The 20,988-nt window shown below is 42.9% G+C and overlaps 1 protein-coding gene across 1 annotated transcript in view; it reads left to right on the top strand.

Annotated features, from left to right (window-relative positions):
• Positions 1–18,099: 18,099 nt before the first annotated feature.
• The window catches only part of AKAIN1 (A-kinase anchor inhibitor 1), a 48,313-nt gene continuing 45,424 nt past the window's right edge, over positions 18,100–20,988 (top strand). Inside the window, exon 1 of the transcript XR_009733278.1 lies at positions 18,100–18,203. The gene's annotated coding sequence lies outside the window, so the exon portion shown is untranslated. The remainder of the gene's footprint in view (positions 18,204–20,988) is intronic.

Genomic DNA, 20,988 nt, shown 5'->3' with positions numbered 1-20,988 from the left:
AACAGTGAGCAGGACGGACACCTGTCCCTTTCTCATGAAGCTTTTGTTCTGGGATGGAGTTAAACAGTGACTTCCCCAAGTTTTACTAAATTTTACAAGAAACCATAAATATGAAAAATGCTTTAAAAACTGCTCTTATGTGTATTTCAGTGCAGTTCATGGAATATACGTTAGGATGTAAGTAAACATTTTGAATGCATAGTCATGAAGTTTGGTTGTCCAAAAGGAACATTCTCAGATGACTTTTGAATGTATACTAAGGAAATATATTTGTTCAATGTGACCATTTTCATAGAATGGTTCTCAACTTTTCTCACTGATACTGGATTTTGGAACTAGCCGTGTAAAAAGAGACCATGGTTTATTCTTAAAAATAATGAATGCTGTTGTCAAGTAAGAGTACTTAGGTACTTCCCTGGTGGTCCAGTGGCTGAGACTCTGCATGCAGGGGGTCTGAGTTCCTTCCCTGGGACCTAGATCCCCATGTCACAACTAAGACCCAGCACAGTCAAATGAATTTTTTTTTTTAAAAAGGGTACTGATGTAGAGAGAGTTAGGAGAGTAAAAGCATGATAACTTGGGCTTCTTACAGCATTGAACAAGGATAGTAATACCTGGGAAGAAGGGACCTCTATGAGCAATACAGGATATCCAGCTGAGATTCATGAGGTCTTCCTTTAGAGTGCACAGGTCAGGGCAGGGTAGCAAGCCAGCTAAGGGAAACATGAAATCTCATCTGTTGCTTTTAAATCACCATGAGGTGCCCTACCATTTCGATGGAGCTCTGTGCAAAGCATCCTGTGCTGTTCCACTTACTTGGAATGTGGTTATTTTTTTGGTTTCAATCAGAGGGGAGAAGTCTTTTATAGATGATTCCTTTAAGTGATTCTTACAGATCATGGCTGTTTCTTTTCCTTTTTTTTTGTTTTCACTTGTCGCTTTGAACTTCTGTCACTGGATATCAAGAGGATCAGGAATTAAAGCATAAAAACTAGCACATGTTGAATGTTTACCAGGTATCAGGCACTATACAGACAATCTCTTTGTATGATTTGTGACGACTCTTGGGTACGCATTATTATGGATTAAGATGTCAAGATTCAAAGAAGTTACAAATGCTGCCAACATCAAATTGTTTTCAGAGCCATGACAGAGGGACCAGTCCATCTGTCTCCAGGGCCTGTGCCCTTAGTCACAGGTGTTATATGCCCTCAAACAAGCAGAGGAGCAACTCTGACCCTGCCCACATTCTTACCACCTTCAGCCCACTGTTAGGGGAGCAACTGGAGGGTAGAGGGGGCATTTATGTAAACTGCTGCCTCTAAGTTTGTACAATAAATTAGTACCAGTATTTTAATTTCTGTGCATGTTTCCCATGCAAGGGGCCTAAATACTAACCAACATTGTTTTGTCTCTTTTCCAGTCTGGAGGCTGCCCCCAAATAATGTGGAAAACTGCAGACAGAATGTCATGGATGATTGCAAAATAACAAAGCTAGCCGTCTGCTTTCTTTACACGTCTGTTATGCAGTGAGCCAGGGAAATCCCATCAGACCAGAAACCATCGAATTTGGCACCAGGATTAACTCTTTATATGTATAAAAATGGTTACCTATGTCAGGAGTTCTCCCATCCACTCCCTTCTCTCTGAAAGGTGCTAGAAAACTTAAATTCAGGTTCTATCTCTACCGTTTTCAAGCTGTCACCACTTTGGGCTGGTTGCATAATCTCTTAATTTCTTCAGCCAAAATGCAAACAGTGATTCCTTGCTCAGCTGACTCCACTCTTGCTTAATATTTCAAAGATAAATTCACTTTTTGCATAATTTAACAGACAGGAAGTTTAGCTTTAAAATGTTTTGTAAGATCAAATATAATTGGTTTAAAATGTTACCAGCCTCAAACTGGATGACCCATAGAGAAGGTTAGATGGATAAGAGGAAATTAATTACACTTCATTCTTGTACATTTAATTAAGTGAAAGATGTGTGTATGAGGACTGGCTTTTTCTAAATCTTAGAATATTTTAGCTGCTCTTCTGTAATCTTCCAGCAAGCTTTCAGCCAGTATGAAGCAGAAAGTATTAACCAGATTGGAAGGCTACTGGATCAATTGGTCTGATAAGCATAAATAGGATTATATTTGATAGTCTGTAATAAAATGCGGCATTGAGAATTGAGGAATGAAAAATAGTAGGGATGAATTAATTTTAGGTGCTGTGTAACTAATCATTATTTCCCAAAACTCACTTCTTTGAATTATGAGGCCATAAGTGTTTCCTTGATTTTTTTCCATGTAAATTTAGTGAACATCCATCTCATGTAGATACAAAATTAAAGAAATGTAAAAATGTATTTTTCCTTGTGATGAGAACACTCAGGATTTACTCTCCTAAAAACTTTCATATTTAACATACACCAGTGTAGATTGTCATGTTGAGTATCACATCCCTAGTACTTATTTATCTTATAACTGGAAGTTTGTACATTTTGATCACCTTCATCCAGTTTCCCTCCCCACCCCTTCGCCTCTGATAACCACAAACCTAATCTCTTTTCCTATGACTTTGTCTCTGAGGTATAACACTGACCTACAACACTGTTAGTTCCTGGTCCATGACATAGTGATTCAGTATTTTCATCCATTACAAAATGATCATCATGGTAAGTCTAGTTACCATCTGCCACCATACAAAGATATTAGGTAATTATCGACTCTACTCCCCACACTGAACATTTCAGACCTGTGACTCATTTATTTTGTAACTGGAAGTTTGTACCTCCTTATCTCCCTTCCCTATTTCTCTCTCCCCACCTCCCCTGGTCAACTACCTGTTTGTTCCCTTTATGGCTGTTTCTGTTTTGTTATGCTTATTCATTTGCTTTGTTTTTTAGATTCCACATATAAGTGAAGTCAGGCATTTTACCAGGCATGAGATGATATCTCCTTGTGGTTTTAATTTGCATTTCTCTAATAAGTAGTGAAACTCGCTCAGTCGTGTCTGACTCTTTGCAACTGCACGGACTATACAGTCCATGGAATTCTCCAGGCCAGAATACTGGAGTGGGTAGCCTATCCCTTCTCCAGCAGATCTTCCCAACCCAGGAACTGAACTGGAATCTCCTGCATTGCAGGCAAATTCTTTACCAACTGAGCTACTAGGAAGCAATGAATTGTGCACCTTTTTTATGTGCTTGTTTTTGCACTCATCTTACATGCTAGTAAAGTAATGCTCAAAATTCTCCAAGCCAGGCTTCAGCAATATGTGAACCGTGAACTTCCTGATATTCAAGCTGGTTTTAGAAAAGGCAGAGGAACCAGAGATCAAATTGCCGACATCCGCTGGATCATAGAAAAAGCAAGAGAGTTCCAGAAAAACATCTATCTCTGCTTTATTGACTATGCCAAAGCCTTTGACTGTGTGGATCACAATAAATTGTGGAAAATTCTGAAAGAGATGGGAATACCAGACCACCTGATCTGCCTCTTAAGAAACCTATATGCAGGTCAGGAAGCAACAGTTAGAACTGGACATGGAACAACAGACTGGTTCTGAATAGGAAAAGGAGTTCGTCAAGGCTGTATATTGTCACCCTGTTTATTTAACTTATATGCAGAGTACATCATGAGAAACGCTGGACTGGAAGAAACACAAGCTGGAATCAAGATTGCCGGGAGAAATATCAATAACCTCAGATATGCAGATGACACCACCCTTATGGCAGAAAGTGAAAAGGAAATCAAAAGCCTCTTGATGAAAGTGAAAGTGAAGAGTGAAAAAGTTGGCTTAAAGTTCAACATTCAGAAAACGAAGATCACGGCATTCGGTCCCAACACTTCATGGGAAATAGATGGGGAAACAGTGGAAACAGTGTCAGACTTTATTTTTGGGGGCTCCAAGATCACTGCAGATGGTGACTGCAGCCATGAAATTAAAAGACGCTTACTCCTGGGAAGGAAAGTTATGACCAACCTAGATAGCATATTCAAAAGCAGAGACATTACTTTGCCAACAAAGGTCCATCTAGTCAAGGCTATGGTTTTTCCTGTGGTCATATATGGATGTGAGAGTTGGACTGTGAAAAAAGCTGAACGCCGAAGAACTGATGCTTTTGAACTGTGATGTTGGAGAAGACTCTTGAGAGTCCCTTGGACTGCAAGGAGATCCAACCAGTCCATTCTAGGGGAGATAGGCCCTGGGATTTCTTTGGAAGGAATGATGCTAAAGCTGAAACTCCAGTACTTTGGCCACCTCATGCGAAGAGTTGACTCATTGGAAAAGACTCTGATGCCGGGAGGGATTGGGGGCAGGAGGAGAAGGGGACGACAGAGGACGAGATGGCTGGATGGCATCACTGACTCGATGGCCGTGAGTCTGAGTGAACTCCGGGAGTTGGTGATGGACAGGGAGGCCTGGCGTGCTGCCATTCATGGGGTCGCAAAGAGTCGAACACGAGTGAGCGACTGATCTGATCTGATCTGATCTCTGGCCATTTATATATTTTTGGAAAAATGTCTATTCAGGTCTTTTGACTATGTTTAATTGGATTATTTTGGGTTTTCTTAGAGTTTTAATTGAATTTTTTTAACTGAACTATAGTTGATTTACAATGTTGTGTCAGTCTCTGCTGTACAGCAAAGTAACTCAGTTATATTTTGTTGTTGTTCAGTCACTAAGTTGTGTCCAACTCCTTGTGACCCCATGGACTGCAGCACACCAGGCTCCTCTGTCCTTCATCATCTCCCAGAGTGTGCTCAAATTCACAGCCATTGAGTTGATGATGCCATCCAACCATCTCATCCTCTGCTGCCCCGTGTTCCTCCCTTTAGTCTTTGCCAGCATCAGGGCCTTTTCTGATCATTCAGGTCTTTGCATCAGGTGGCCAAAGTATTGGAACTTCAGCTTCGGCATCAGTCCTTCCAATGAATATTCACGATTGATTTCCTTTAGGATTGACTGGCTTGATGTCCTTGCTATCCAAGGGACTCTCAAGAGTCTTCCCCAGCAACACAGTTGGAAAGCGTCCATTTTCCAGTGCTCAGCCTTCTTTATGGTCCAACTCCATACTTACTGCACTTTATTACAAGCCAGGTCCTGTAGGAGGAGCCTGGGATACAGTGAGAATCCTCATAATTAATTGAGTGAGGGAAGAAAGATCTGTAAGCAATTGTAGTCTCATGCAAGGGGAGTATGGGTGTGGGGTGTTGGTGGTGCCCCACAGGGAAAGAGCACTGTATTCATACTTGGGGTAAGGGGAGGTTCTTGGAGAGAAGGATTTCTGCATACTAACTACATCACACGTGGTCTCTGTATTGATTTCTGGTAGGCATCTTGGATATGACAAATTCAAAATCATCCTCCTGATTTGACCCTCAGATCTCCCCACTCGATCTTTCCTGTCTTACCGAATGGCAACCCCATCCTCCCACCTGTTGAGGCTATAAAACCTCTTCTTTCTTTTGCATCCTACATGTTAGACACAGAACCCCCTACTGGCTTAGCCTTCACAATGAAGCCAGCATTTGACCACCCTAGTTCTAAGTTCTCTCTTGCCAGGAAATTCCAGTGATCTCCTCCTAGGCCTCCCTGCTGTATCTTACTATTGTAAATTAATTGTTTTGTTTGTTTTCTCTTTCCCCCACTGGAATACAAACTCCATTATAATTGGAATTCAGTCTGTTTTATCCCTTACAGTATATTTCCTAGATAATCCTAGAACTGTGTAAATTTCTCTTGACATTTTTGTGTGTGCCTTCCAGATGTTTTTCTCTATTTTTATGCTTGTGCTTAGTTGCTCAGTCATGTCTGACTCTTCATGACTCCATGGACTGTAGCCCACCAGGATCATATGTCCATGGGATTTTTCAGGCAAGAATACTGGAGTGGGTTGCCATTTCCTCCTCCAGGGAATTTTCCTGACCCAGAAATCGAACCTGTGTCTCCTGCATTGCAGGTGGATTCTTTAGCTATCGGGGAAGCTTCTTTTAAGCTACCTTGTATTATGTATTTAAATAAACATAGGATCATGTTATATACCCTGTTTTTATCATGCTTCTTTCATTGAACAGCATTTTTCAGTAACAATACTGTTTTTGCACAGTATAATTTTGTTTTTGTGTATTAGTCCAGTATTTGAAATAGTTTATTTATTCAAGCTTTTATTTCCCTGGTGGCTCAGAGGTTAAAGCATCTGCCTGCAATGCGGGAGACCCGGGTTTGATCCCTGGGTGGGGAAGATCCCCTGGAGAAGGAAATGGCAACCCCCTCCAGTATTCTTGCCCGGGAAAGCCCATGGACGGAGGAGCCTGGTGGACTACAGTCCAAAGGGTTGCAAAGAGTCGGACACGACTGAGCGACTTCACTTTTTTGTGTGTCCAAAGCTCACCATTCTGACCAAATATTTGTTCACATCTCAGCACAGGATATGTCCCTCAGATTCATCTTAGGAGGCAGACTTGTTGATGTTCAGTTACTAAGTCATGTCTGACTCTGTGACCCCATGGACTGCAGCAAGGCAGGCTCCCCTGTCCTTCACTATCTCCCAGAGTTCAATGAGATTCTGTCCATTGTGTTGGTAATACTCTCTAACAATCTTATCCTCTACTGCCCCCTTCTTTTGCCCTCAATCTTTCTCAGCATCAGGGTCTTTTCCAGTTAGTAGGCTCTTCACATCAGGTATACAAAGTATTGGAGCTTCAGCTTCAGCATCAGTCCTTCCAGTGAATATTCAGGGTGGATTTCCTTTAGGATTGACTGGTTTAATCAAGATAAAAATCACTTGTTGGGTCAAGATATATAGAAAATTATAAAGTCTTGTTACCAGCTGCCAGTTTACATCTCAGAAAGGTGGTATTATTTATATTTCTACCAGTTTCATACAATTTCTTTTAACACTTACACTAGCAGGTGTAGGGGTATAGAAATAGCTTCAGTTTTTCAGGATAAATTTGAAGAAACCAGTAATAATTTGATCCTTTGAAGATAAGAATCTTTCTTTTTCAGTCTACTGCATGCTCTGTATGGTATCATATTCAGTCTAATTTTGTGAAAGTCACGTAAAAGGGGTGGAATAACCTTTTCAGTGGTTTCCTGGAGAGTCTTTAAAAGACTCTCATTTAGAAGGTTCCTATAAAAAATATTTTTACTTAGGAATGAAATTTTTCATTAATATATTACCCATAACAATTCATACCCATAATACTACTGCATGTTTTCTGTAAGAAATTCTAAATATTGTCTTTATTTTTATAATAATAAAAAATTAATGCCCAGTATTTTGTGGAAGGCACTCTGATAAGCAAGCATGACTGCCAGTTGCTTGCATGTTCTATTTTTTGTATTTGGACACCAGAAAATTCTAGTATTGTCATGGAATAATAAGGATCAAGGTAGATTTAGTGCTTAAGAGTTGCAATCTTGTAAATGGCACTGAGCAAATAAAAGATTGGTCAATTAATCAAAAACTTTGGTAAAGTAACATGTACCTTAAACATTTATAGGTAAACCACATAGATGTACATTTTTTTTTACCTCCATATGATAGAAGCTCAAGACATTTCTGGTGGATTAGATGATTAGGTTGTCATAATCTTAATAATTCATAACCATAATACTACTGTTTTCTTTAAAATAGAACTTAAGCCCATTGTTGGTTTTGAAATTTGGTTTATATTAATTTGTAGTTTTAATAGTTGTGTGAGAGCTCCATATATTTCACTCATATAAGGATTTATAGTTGCCTTAATTTGTATATGCTTATGTGACATTCTAATAATTGAAGCCAGCCTCAGGGATAGATGAGAATCTTTTTTTTTTTTAATTTTAAAAGGTATGTGTACAACATTCCAATATGAGAATCACTATCATATTAGCTAAGAAGGAATTATCATGAACTGATACAAAGAGATACACACATACCTTTACTGATCCACCCTAACTCTCCATCTCCAACTTTGTTTCTCAAATTAACTCCCAGTTGGCAGTTAAACACACAAGGAAAGCTCTAAGCTGTGAATATTGGTGAGAAAAGTGGATACAAAGATGAATAAAACTTGGTCTCTGGTTTCTAGACATAGTCTGGAGGCAGAGAAAAGTGACATAATGTAATCCCTCAGTCACAGATACTATTTAACAAGGCAAGAAGTTAAGTGCCATGAAAAAAAAGTAGAGGTGGCTACTTTGGAACATTGAGAGCATGGATGCTGCTGGTATTTAGCTTTTTGCACAGTGAGTTTCGGCATTAAAAACTGTAACGTATAGAACAGTCTTATGGACTCTGTGGGAGAGGGAGAGGGTGGGAAGATTTGGGAGAATGGCATTGAAACATGTATAATATCATGTATGAAACGAGTCACCAGTCCAGGTTCGATGCACGATACTGGATGCTTGGGGCTGGTGCACTGGGACGACCCAGAGGGATGGAATGGGGAGGGAGGAGGGAGGAGGGTTCAGGATGGGGAACACATGTATACCTGTGGCGGATTCATTTCGATATTTGGCAAAACTAATACAATATTGTGAAGTTTAAAAATAAAATAAAATTTAAAAAAAAAAAAACTGTAACGTGAATTTTCAAGAATACTTCGTCCTGAACTTGCCTCTCTATGGGCTGAAACCACTATAATGGTGACAGATTGTTCAGATCTCAGTTGATATTTGCTGTTATTATTGCATAAACAAACCATATTGTTTGCAATTGCACTTTCCTCTAGGCCCACAAAAATCTGTTAAAAGGCAGTGTGTGTATGTGTGTGTTTAATCCCTGTAAGTATGAAAGCTATACGTCTAAGAGATTGAAGCTAATTCATAATTTCAAAATGGCATTGGCAGTTTACTGCACATAAAGACTTGGCTCTCATAGATTTTTGCACGTCCAGATGTTCATGTGTTAAGTTTTTTAGAGTACCAAACGTTTGTTCTATTCAAGGAAATTATGCATATATAGGAAGTTTTGACAAAGTCTACACTCTTAACCCCTCCCAGGGAGGAATCTGGCAAGTACTCATGTTTCTACCCAAACCTAGTTGTTTCACAGCAGAACAGACCCTAGGGTTTGGGGAACCAGGCTAGGTAGTCAGATAAACTGAACAACCAGGTCTGGTCTTAAGGACCAGTCCACAGAGACCTGGTGCCCGGGCTGTTCAGGCACAGCCCTGGTGCCCAGGTCTCAGGATGGAAGATCTCAGTCTTGAATGGGTCAGAGCCAGGCAGACCAGGTTCTAGGAGAAGCCCTGCAGGGGATTCAGGTTCAGAGTTTGGGGAGATAGAAGCGGAGACCCAGTTCTGCCTATTAAGGTCTCCGTGGAAGTAGAAAATAAGTCAGAATTTGACCATGAGTCTTTCACAATGGTCAGATTAGTTTAATGACTTTGCCAGGGGAGGAGAGAGACTCACAGATTACGATCTTTCTCTGTTCTTTAAGGCATGATTTACTGTCTGAAATTCATACTAATTTTTTTCTCCCTTGCTTTCTTTCCTCTCCTCTCCCTTCTTCCCACTCCTTCTCCCTCCCCTACTTTCTTCTTCTTCCTCTTTTCCTTCTTCTCTCTCCCTCCCTGCCTCCCTTTTTTTCTTTTCTTCTGTATTACTTTACTGGGGCTGCCATAGCAAAGTACCACAGACTGGGTGGCTTCAAAGAAGAGGAATCTATTCTCTCAAAGTTCAGGGAGCATCAGTCAAGGTTTCAGTAGGGCCATGCTCCCTCTGGGGTTTTCATGCCTCTTTCACAACTTATGCCTTGGCATCCTTGACCTCCCCTGCATGGCTCAGTCTCTGCTTCTGTTGCCACTCGCCTATCTGCCTTGCATGTTTCTATGGCTCTCTGCTTCCTCTCCTCTTAAAAGGACACCAGTCTTGTTATATTTAGGACTCATCCTAATCCAACATGCTCTCAATTTAACTTAACCAATTAAATCTGCAAAGGTCCTATTTCTATATAAGGTCACGTTTTAAGTTCTTGGGTGGACAAAAAAGTTGGGAGGAAACATTATTCAATCAGATTCCTTTCTGTTTATCCATCCCCTCCACCCTGTTTTGCTTTTTTCCCTTCTTTTTAGAGCTTTAATCAGTTACAAGATAAGCAATGAGCTGGTTATGTCCTTCCTTGTTTTTGATGACTTTTTACAAATCACTCCTTGTTATGTTTTTCTCAGCATTCATGAATTATAAGATCATCAATAACTCAAAGATGCATTATTTATTTTAAACATGCTCATTAGTCAAGCTTCATATATTTTCTTGGATTTTTTACTTATCTTCTTTAATTATCCTGCTCTTTTGGAGCCTGCTTGAACATCAAATGTCAGTCAATGCATTTTTCATAACTTGTAATGGATTCTTGGGGTTTTATTTTTAATAAGCCTTTCAAACATGGAAAATATTTCTATCAACCTATTCATTTCTCATTTTTAAAACAGCAGGAGATTCTGTGTGGCTTTAGATTTTGATGCAGATATTTACACTCTCCTGACAAAGGGGTGATGCCAAGCAGTAGAGGCCAGTGAGAAAAATGGAAAGTGTGAATAATACTATTTCATTAAAATGGCATCATTTCTGCATCAAGAAGAAGAAAGTTGACTGGAAATGCTTCTTACTAACATCCACATTGTTGCAGGCCAAAAATAGACTTCCAAGTCTCATCAGGTAAATCAAATAACTATTGAGGAAATTAAACAAAAAAAGTAACCATGACCTGTGTAGACAGTGGGCTGGAGGGGAGTAAGAAGGAATGTAGTTAGGAGTCTGTTGTCATAGTGACAACAGAAGTAACAGTAACAAAGCGACAGTAAGAAGCAGAGGACCAGCTCTGCCTGAGCAAACGGTGGGGCTACAAGTGTCCTCAGACCCATCCACAAGGAAAGAGATGTCAGAAGACTAGTGAGCTCTGCCCAATCTTTATTCCCTCCTTCCTTCTTGGAGAGAAACAAAGGGGATGCAGAAAAATGGAAATAGGGCCTGCAATATTCCTGACCGGGAAGAGAGGAAGAAACCTCCCCCTGCCCCCCACATCTATTTATCCGTATACTCCGCAATTTCTGTCTCCAAAGTAAAGTGTTAGTGGCTCACTGGTGTCTGACTTGGACACGACTGAGCGACTTCACTTTCTTTCTTTCTTTTCCTCATCTTCACCTGGAAGAGAGAGGAAGCAGGCTCTCCAGTCTTTTCTTGTAAGGCCTCTAATCCCATTTATGTGGGCTCCACCATCAGGACCTAATTACTCCCAAGCATGTTGGGGGCTTCAGTACAGTTCTGTTCAGTTCAGTTGCTCAGTCGTGTCTGACTCTTTGCGACCACATGAATCACAGCACGCCAGGCCTCCCTGTCCATCGCCAACTCCCGGAGTTCACTCAGACTCATGTCCATCCAGTCAGTGATGCCATCCAGCCATCTCATCCTCTGTCGTCCCCTTCTCCTCCTGCCCCCAATCCCTCCCAGCATCAGAGTCTTTTCCAATGAGTCAACTCTTCGCATGAGGTGGCCAAAGTCCTGGAGTTTCAGCTTTAGCATCATTCCTTCCAAAGAAATCCCAGAGCTGATCTCTTTCAGAATGGACTGGTTGGATCTCCTTGCAGTCCAAGGGACTCTCAAGAGTCTTCTCCAACACCACAGTTCAAAAGCATCAATTCTTCAGTGCTCAGCCTTCTTCACAGTCCAACTCTCACATTCATACATGACCACTGGGAAAACCATACCCTTGACTAGATGGACCTTTGTTGGCAAAGTAATGTCTCTGCTTTTGAATATGCTATCTAGGTTGGTCATAACTTTCCTTCCAAGGAGTAAGCGTCTTTTAATTTCATGGCTGCAGTCACCATCTGCAGTGATTTTGGAGCCCCAAAAATAAAGCCTGACACTGTTTCCACTGTTTCCCCATCTGTTTCCCATGAAGTGATGGGACCAGATGCCATGATCTTCGTTTTCTGAATGTTGAGCTTTAAGCCAACTTTTTCACTCTCCTCTTTCACCTTAGGGTTTCATTTTTTTTTCTTTTGAACTTTTTATTTTGTATTGGGGTATAGCCGATTAACAATGTTGCCATAGTTTCAGTGAACAGCAGAGCAACCTTGTGTGCATATGCATGTATCCATTCTCCCCCAAACTCCCCTCCCATCCAGGCTGCCACCTAACATTGAGTAGAGTTCCCTGTGCTGTACAATAGGTCCTTGCTGGTGATCCATTTTAAATAGAGCAGCATGTACAAACTCCCCAACCCAGAAGGGATCTTCTGGGGGTTAGTATTTAACATATGCATTTTGGAGGGACACAAACATTTAATCCAAGAGGCTTGGGGTACCCCTTGGTGCCATCACAGGCACACTCCTTCTGCCTCCTCCCTGCTGCAGTCCAGCATGATGATGGCCAGTTTCTTTATCTTCTGGAGAATCAGGATTGTCTTGTTAGTACTATGTCCACAGCCCTAGCAGAGTAAGTAATAGATGATTGGCTGGTGACTAATAATGTAAGCATTGCAGTTACAGGGACCCTTGGTGCCTCCTTCCTGAACTGACTAACGGTTTGGAAAACATAGATTCATCAATTTTGTAGATTCATCAATTCATCAACTTTGTTATAAAGTAGGGAGAATGACAGACTCAGAACTGGAAAATTCAAAGATTTAAAATGCCTCAGGCTGGGGCTTCTCTGGTGGCTCAGTGGTAAAGAATCTGCCTGCCTATGAAGGAGAATATGGGTTTGATCCCTGATCTTAGACAACACCACATGCTGCAGAGCAGCTAAGCCTGTATGCTACAACTATTAAGCCTGTGACATTACTTGGCAAAGTAGTCCATCTAGTCAAAGCTATGGTTTTTCCTGTAGTCATGTATGGATGTGAGAGCTGAGTGCCAAAGAATTGATGCTTTTGAACTGTGGTATTGGAGAAGACTCATGACTCTTGAGAGTCCCTTCAACAGCCAGGAAATCCAACCAGTCCATCCTAAAGGAAATCGGTCCTGATTATTCATTGGAAGGACTGATGCTGAAGCTGAAAGTCCAATACTTTGGCCCCCTGATGCAAAGAACTGACTCGTTTGAAAAGACCCTGATGCTGGGAAAGATTGAAGGTGGGAGGAGAAGGGGATGAGATGGTTGGATGGCATCACTGACTCAATGGACATGAGTGAGTAAACTCTGGGAGTTGGTGATGGACAGGGAGGCCTGGTGTGCTGCAGTCCATGGGGTTGCAAAGAGTCGGACATGACTGAGCGACTGAACTGACTGAAGCCTGGAAGCCACAACTGCTACAGCCCGGGGGCCCTAGAGTTGGTGCTCTGCACCAGAGAAGCCACCACAATGACGCCTGTGCGTCAAAACTAGAGAGTAGCCCATGCTCTCCGCAACTGCAGAAAGTCCACAGCAGCAACAAAGATCCAGCCCGACCAAAAATCAAATACAATACCACAGGCTGAGACCAACAAGGTAAAGTTCTAGAGAGAAATTTTAAATTCAACAGGTCGATTCCTGTTGTGCAGTGGTTCTCAAAGTGTGGCCCTGACCGGTGTCAGAAAAATAGAATCAAAACAAAATTTCTTGTCAACCTAGAAAACCTCTTCAAAAAGATAGAAGAGAAAGAAAATGGTTTTGTTTTGAATTAGCATTAAACCAGAAAGTGATATGAATCACAGAAAAGCCACTAAACAGATAGCAAAGACGTCAAGAGATCACACCCATTTAGGCAGTCAGGAAAATGAAACCCATTACCTCCATGTTTTCAAGATAAAGGGTAACTGATGCTCAAGTGAGAGGACTAACTACCTTCATATGAAGGAAAAAATTAATTTCTTCTGTCTTTACAACAGAAGGCATTTGGGAACAGGTACCTGCTGAAATTGGGTTTCCCAGGTGGCACTAGGGGTAAAGAATTCATGCTTTTGAACTGTGGCGTTATAGAAGACTCTTGAGAGTCCATTGGACTGCAAGAAGATCCAACCAGTCCATCCTAAAGGAGATCAGTCCTGAATATTCATTGGAAGGACTGATGTTGAAGCTGAAACTCCAATACTTTGGCCACCTGATACGAAGAACTAACTCATTTGAAAAGACCCTGATGCTGGGAAAGATTGAAGGCAGGAAGAGAAGGGGACAAAAGAGGATGAGATGGTTGGATGGCATCACCAACTCAATGGGCATGAGTTTGAGTAGACTCTGGGAGTTGGTGATGGACAGGGAGGCCTGGTGTGCTGCAGTCCATGGGGTCGCAAAGAGTCAGACACGATTGAGCAACTGAACTGAGCTGAAGGGGTACAAAACTCACCTGCCAATGCAGAAGACCTAAGAGACACAGGTTCTATCTATGGATTGGGAAGATTCCCCTGGAGGAGGGCATGGCAACCCACTCCAGCATTTTTGCCTGGAGAATGCCATGGACACAGGAGCCTCGTGGGCTACTGTCCACAGGGTTGCGGAAAAGAGCCAGACACGACTGAAGGGACTTAGGTGCACGCACGCACACACACAGACGCAGACACACACAGCAAACCCCACCCCCACCTCCCCACCTCCCTGCCACCGCTGGAATTAGGCGTCTAGACTCCCAGGAAACTGGGAGGGAGGGGTGCTATTACGGCTTTCTTGATGGTTACATTCTAAGTGCTGGCTCCAGGGCCCCTTTCAAAAATTCCTGTATTGTAAAATGGGCAAGGGGCTTACTTAGCCTTTACAAAGATCTACATACATTTCAAAAGGCAGAGAAAGAGCCCACAAGGGGGTTTTCTAAAGTTAATGATCTCTTTTTCTTTGCACCCTGGAGCATTTGATATTCTTGTTACTTCTAATTTCTTTCACCCTCACACCAACAGCATCAGTATCACCTAGAACTAGAAGTCAGAAATGCATATTCTCGGATCCCACCCCAGACCCACTCAGAAACTCTGGAGATATGGCCAGGCACCATGTGCTTTCTAATAAGTCCTTCAGGAGGGGCTGATGCTCCAAAAGCTTAAGAATCACTGCAGACAACTGTTGACAGCATGGCCACTTGAAAAGGATCTAGGAAAGGTGAAGGATTTCACTGAACTTGAATAGTTATCTGTAGTTTGCATCACAAAGGCAGTCCCTGCTCTGCTGGTCCATGACCTTCAATTAGTTGGCAGGAAAGGAAGATGTCTGAAAGAAATGTATTAGATGATCCAACGGTAACAACGTGCGTGACTGAGATGTAAAAGCAGCATTGTGCAAAACGAGCACTTCTGGCTCTAGGTGCATTCTCTAGTTGAACAGATGAAGAGTTGCCTGGTTTTCTGGAAAATTACAAAATGCCCAAATAAAGCCATATAAACCAAACTCAAAATAAGACAGTTGTGCACTCCCCACCCCTGACCTCCGCATGAACCCTTAAGTTCACCTGACTTATAAAAAGTATTTACTTATGGCTGCACTGGGTCTTCATTGCTGCCTGCTGGCTTTCTCTGGTTGAAGTGAGCAGGGGCTACTCTTGAGTCACAGTGCACGGGCTTCTCGTTGCAGAGCACAAGCTCTAGGGCGAGCGGGCTCAGTAGCTGTGGCACATGGGCTTAGCTGTTCCGCATCACACGAGATCTTCTCAGACCAAGGATCAAACCCGTGTCTCCTGCACTGGCAGGTGGGTTCTTTACCACTGAGCCACCAGCGAAGCCCAATTTTATTATTTTTTAAAATTTACTTTATTGTGGTTGATTTACAATAATTGTATTGTACTGTACAACTGTGCTGCTGCTACTGCAGCTAAGTCGCTTCAGTCGTGTCCGACTCTATGCGACCCCATAGGCAGCAGCCCACCAGGCTCCGCCGTCCCTGGGATTCTCCAGGCAAGAACACTGGAGTGGGTTGCCATTTCCTTCTCCAATGCATGAAAGTGAAAAGTGAAAGTGAAGTCGCTCAGTTGTGTCCAACCCTCAGCGACACCATGGACTGCAGCCTTCCAGGCTCCTCCATCCATGGGATTTTCCAGGCAAGAGTACTGGAGTGGGGTGCCATTGCCTTCTCCAGTTTGTATTAATTTGTTCGGTACAGCCAAGTGACCATTTTCATATATCTTCCCTTATGGTTTATCACAAGATACTGAATACACTAATAGTTCCTTGTGCTACACAGTAGGGCCTTGTTGTTTATCCATTCCCTATACACTAGTTTGCATCTGCTAATCCCAAACTCCCAATCCTTCCCTCCCCAACTCACCCCCACACACACCTTGCCAACAAGTCTGTTCTCCATGTCTGAATCTGTTTCGTTGATATGTTCATTTGTGTTGTATTTGAATTGCCATAACCTGTATTTAACCAAATCATGCAAGAATATAATCAGAGGTTTTCACTACAATCCTTATGTATGTAAACTGTTCACCAAGGTGGCAAGAGATGAGTTTTTCCTAATACAAACTATCTTAACTAGGAGTTTAAGCTATTTCAGTGAGACTGTACTGACCATCAGAATGACAAAATCCATGGACATTTAAGGAAAGGTAGTACAGACTTTGGTCCCTAGAGGATTTCAAGAACTCCTTTCTTTAAAAGGACTCTGATCTTTCTTTTTCTTCCCCTTATTTGGCCCCATAAGAGAATCACAGAATTCTGAACTAAATTGTAATGATCAAGTTATGCCTTTAATTACAGAAGAAAAACCGAGGCCAAAACTATCAAGTAATTTACATAAAAGGAAGGGAGCCAGGTTATCTCACACAGAATAACTGACTACACAGCTCAAAGAATGCACGTCGCGCCGCCCCCCGCGGCCCCCCAGCCCCACCATTCTTTTTGCTGTTAGTTGCACCCTTCTTGAAAAAATACCATCTTTGATCATTCAGGAGCAAACATAAAAATTACTCAAGTTCAGTCTTCTGCCTCCTTGTAAGACGCACATGTTTTTAACACGTACTTAATTTTTTAAATTTACTTTTAATTGGAGAATGATTGTTTTACAGTATTGTGTTGGCTTCCAGTCATATTAACATGTATTTCAAAACCATGAGGTGAAAAGTGAAAAAAGGCCATAAAACAAGAATCCAATATGCCATTCTTTGCACACGACATCAGAACATGCACTTAGAATTTTTTTCTCACAATTGTGTTCCTGTGGAGATACACTTGGTCTTACTCATCTGCTTCTCCTGTAACCCCAAGTACGTAAAATACATATTTACATTTTAAAAGGAAGTACTTTTCAAATGTACTGTTCAGCGCCTGGACTTCTCCGACTAAAAGGCACAATCTCTGAAACTGTTGTGGTTTCAGAACACAAACAAAGTATGTGGAAAACAGATTCCTAGAGTAAATGGGTCAATATTTGGCCGCCAGGCACGCGAACCCTGGCATCCGTCTCAGGGCCTCAGCTCTCCATCGGTGTCCCGGGGGTGTGACAAGCTCGGGCACTTCCCAGGTGACCCAGATCGTCCAGGGCGGTCTGAAGCAGCCTTCGCAGTATCGGAAGATCTCGGGAAAAGCCACGGGGCAGGCGGGCGGGCACGCCTGGGACAGCAGGTCGGTCTTCTCGCACAGCAGCCGCCGAACTTGGTCCATGATCGCGCCTTTATCCCTGCGCAGCGCGTGGTTCGGGCCCAGGACGTCCTGCATCAGGACCGCCGGCGCCTCCATCGCCTCCCACCGCGCTCCGCCGCCCGCCGCCGCGCCGCCGCCGGAAGTGCGTGTCGCTCGGGGGCGGGTCACGGCGGCGGCGCGTCCGGCCCCCGCAGTCCAGGCCGGGCCGAGGCCCGAGCGCCCGTGGGCAGGGTCGCCAGCACTATTGGCTGCAGAAGCGGCAAGCTGAGAGTCCTGACGCCGGCGGGCGGCGGGGAAGGGAGGAAACCTAGGGTAGACTGGAGGCCGAGACGCGGGACCGGACCCCGCCCTCGGCGGAGGAATTTGACTCCGTGGCAGCGCGCAGCGACTTCCGGGTGGCTCCCTCCGCGGGCCCGCGCGCAGGTGCTTAAAGGGGAAGCCTCGCATCCCTGGGAGGCTGCAGGTTCCCCGGCCCCTGCCGATATACCACGCAGTCTTTTGAGGTTTTTTGAGGTTCCACACTGCTGGATGTTAACATGTTACGCCCGAAACCTCACAGCCAGGAGGAGGCAGTTCTAATAATCCCGCCCACACCCGCCCGCCTCCCGTGCTTGCAAAATAGGCCGTCCTTTGGAGCTTCCAACCTGCCAGGAGGCTTCCAACCTCCCAAGTGCCTGACGCCTTAGCCTATCGCATCCTAGCCTCCCGGCTCTATGAAGCCCTTGCTGGTTCTTTGGTAGGTTTGTGTTTTTGTTTTCCTGAGGACACAAGTAACTCAGAGTTGACACACTTACTCTGGCTATAAAGTCGAGTGGGTCGTTGGCGGAAGCTTCCCGAATGTCAAGTGTTTGAAGATGAGCTTGAACTTCTGGTGGCGCAGGGTCTGTAGATTGGAAGGGACCGTGTCGAGATTAATGCCGCCTCTGTATGAATGAAAGGAACACGTTCCATCTGGTTCAGTTCAGCCAGTTTTCTGTTCCTTCTTGAGTCAGTTTTGGTAATTTGTGTGTTTCTAGGACATTTTTCAATTTTGTTTAATTTATTGGTGAACAATTAGTCATGACATTCTTTTTATGTAAAGTTGGTTGCAGTGTCATGTTCATTTCTGATTTTAGTTATTTACATCTTTTTTTCCTTCAGTCTAGCTAAAGTTTGTCAATTTTGTTGAAATTTTTTCCCCTAAGAACAAGACATTTGATTTCATGGAATCTATTGTTTTTCTGTTATCTATTTCACTTATTTCTGTTTTAATCTTTATTATTTACTTTCTCCTACTAGTTTTGGGTTTAATTTGCTCTTCTTTATCAAGTTTCTTAAAGTGTGTTATGGACCTAATTCAGTTCAGTTCAGTTGAATAGTCGCTCCGTCATGTCCGACTCTTTGCATCCCCATGAATCGCAGCATGCCAGGCCTCCCTGTCCATCACCAACTCCCTGAGTTCACTCAGACTTAGGTCCATTGAGTCAGTGATGCCATCCAGCCATCTCATCTTCTGTCGTCCCCTTCTCCTCCTGCCCCCTATCCCTCCCAGCATCAGAGTCTTTTCCAATGAGTCAACTCTTCGCATGAGGTGGCCAAAGTACTGGAGTTTCAGCTTTAGCATCAGTCCTTCCAAAGAAATCCCAGGGTTGATCTCCTTCAGAGTGGTCTGGGTGGATGTCCTTGCAGTCCAAGGGACTCTCAAGAGTCTTCTCCAACACCACAGTTCAAAAGCATCAATTTTTCGGTGCTCAGCTTTCTTCACAGTCCAACTCTCACATCCATACATGACTTCAAAATTCATATATTGAAGTTCTGATTCTCAGTGTGACTATTTGAAAACAAGGCATTTAGGGACACAGTTGAGGTTAAAAGAGGTCAATAGGGTGGTTTTGTTTTTCTGAAGAACCCTAATATATTCTTCTTTTAGTCATTTCTAATTCTTCTTTAATCAAGGGTACATTCGTGGATATATTCTATAGGAAAACATCTTTCAAGTGTATTTCCTACAGAAATAAAACTACTTTTTACAAACAAGAACCAGGCCCATTGTGTGTGTGTGTGTGTGTGTGGTTCTGTGCAGTCTCAAGATGTATTAAAAGGCTTGAAAATATATTGAATGATGGTACACACCTACTTTTGTACAGGGTTCTGTGTGTGTGTGTGGTGTCCAATTTTTTGCAGCCCCATGAACTGTAGCTCACCAGACTCCTCTTTCCATAGAGTTTTCTAGGCAAGAATACTGGAGTGAGTTTCCATTGTCTACTCCAGGGGATCTTCCCAACCCAGGGATCAAACACACATCACTTAAGTCCCCTGCATTGACAGAAGGATTCTTTACCACTAGCACCACCTGGTGAGATGTGAAGTTGAAAGCTCAGGCAGAATTCTCTGGGAAAACTTTAGTGTTTGCTCTTAATGCCTTCAACTGATTGAGTGAGGCCCACCCAAGTCACGGAGAGTAACTGCTCACTTTCAGTTCAGTTCAGTCGCTCAGTCGTGTCCGACTCTTTGCAACCCCATGAATTGCAGCACGCCAGGCCTCCCTGTCCATCACCAACTCCTGGAGTTCACTCAGACTCACGTCCATCGAGTCAGTGATGCCATCCAGCCATCTCATCTTCTGTCGTCCCCTTCTCCTCCTGCCCCCAATCCCTCCCAGCATCAGAGTCTTTTCCAATGAGTCAACTCTTCGCATGAGGTGGCCAAAGTACTGGAGTTTCAGCTTTAGCATCATTCCTTCCAAAGAAATCCCAGGGTTGATCTCCTTCAGAGTGGACTGGTTGGATCTCCTTGCAGTCCAAGGGACTCTCACGAGTCTTCTCTAACACCACAGTTCAAAAGCATCAATTCTTCAGCGCTCAGCTTTCTTCACAGTCCAACTCTCACATCCATACATGACCACAGGAAAAAACATAGCCTTGACTAGATGGACCTTTGTTAGCAAAGTAATGTGTCTGCTTTTCAATATGCTATCTAGGTTGGTCATAACTTTCCTTTCAAGGAGAAGCATCTTTTAATTTCATGGCTGCAATCACCATCTGCAGTGATTTTGGAGCCCCAAAAAATAAAGTCTGACACTGTTTCCACTGTTTCCCCATCTATTTCCCATGAAGTGATGGGACCGGATGCTATGATCTTCGTTTTCTGAATGTTGAGCTTTAAGCCAACTTTTTCACTCTCCACTCTCCACTTTAAGGTCAATAATTTGAAATGTCAATCACATCAAAAAAAAAAAACAAAACAAAACCCACCTTCACAGCAACATGAAGACCAATCTTTGACTAAACAATTAGTTACCATCATCTTGCCAAGTTGAAACATAAAATCAGCTACATGTACATTTAGTCATTTTAGAATAAACCTTGAAGACATTCAAAGAAGTGGCCTAGGCAAACGTGGGGATTTGTAGGAGAACTCACCTCAAAGTTATTTTTTATTTGACTCACAAATCTTTTAGAAAAGAAGTGACATCAGGAATATTTCAGAACAGTTACTTCCATTAGGCAAATAAATGCAGAACCATGTCCCTGTCTGGGTGG

The sequence above is a fragment of the Bos javanicus genome, chromosome 24, assembly GCF_032452875.1.
Source record: "Bos javanicus breed banteng chromosome 24, ARS-OSU_banteng_1.0, whole genome shotgun sequence".
Classification (NCBI taxonomy): Eukaryota; Metazoa; Chordata; class Mammalia; order Artiodactyla; family Bovidae; genus Bos; species Bos javanicus.
The sequence above is the reverse complement of the archived record's forward strand: the minus strand, read 5'-3'. Positions and strand labels throughout refer to the sequence as shown.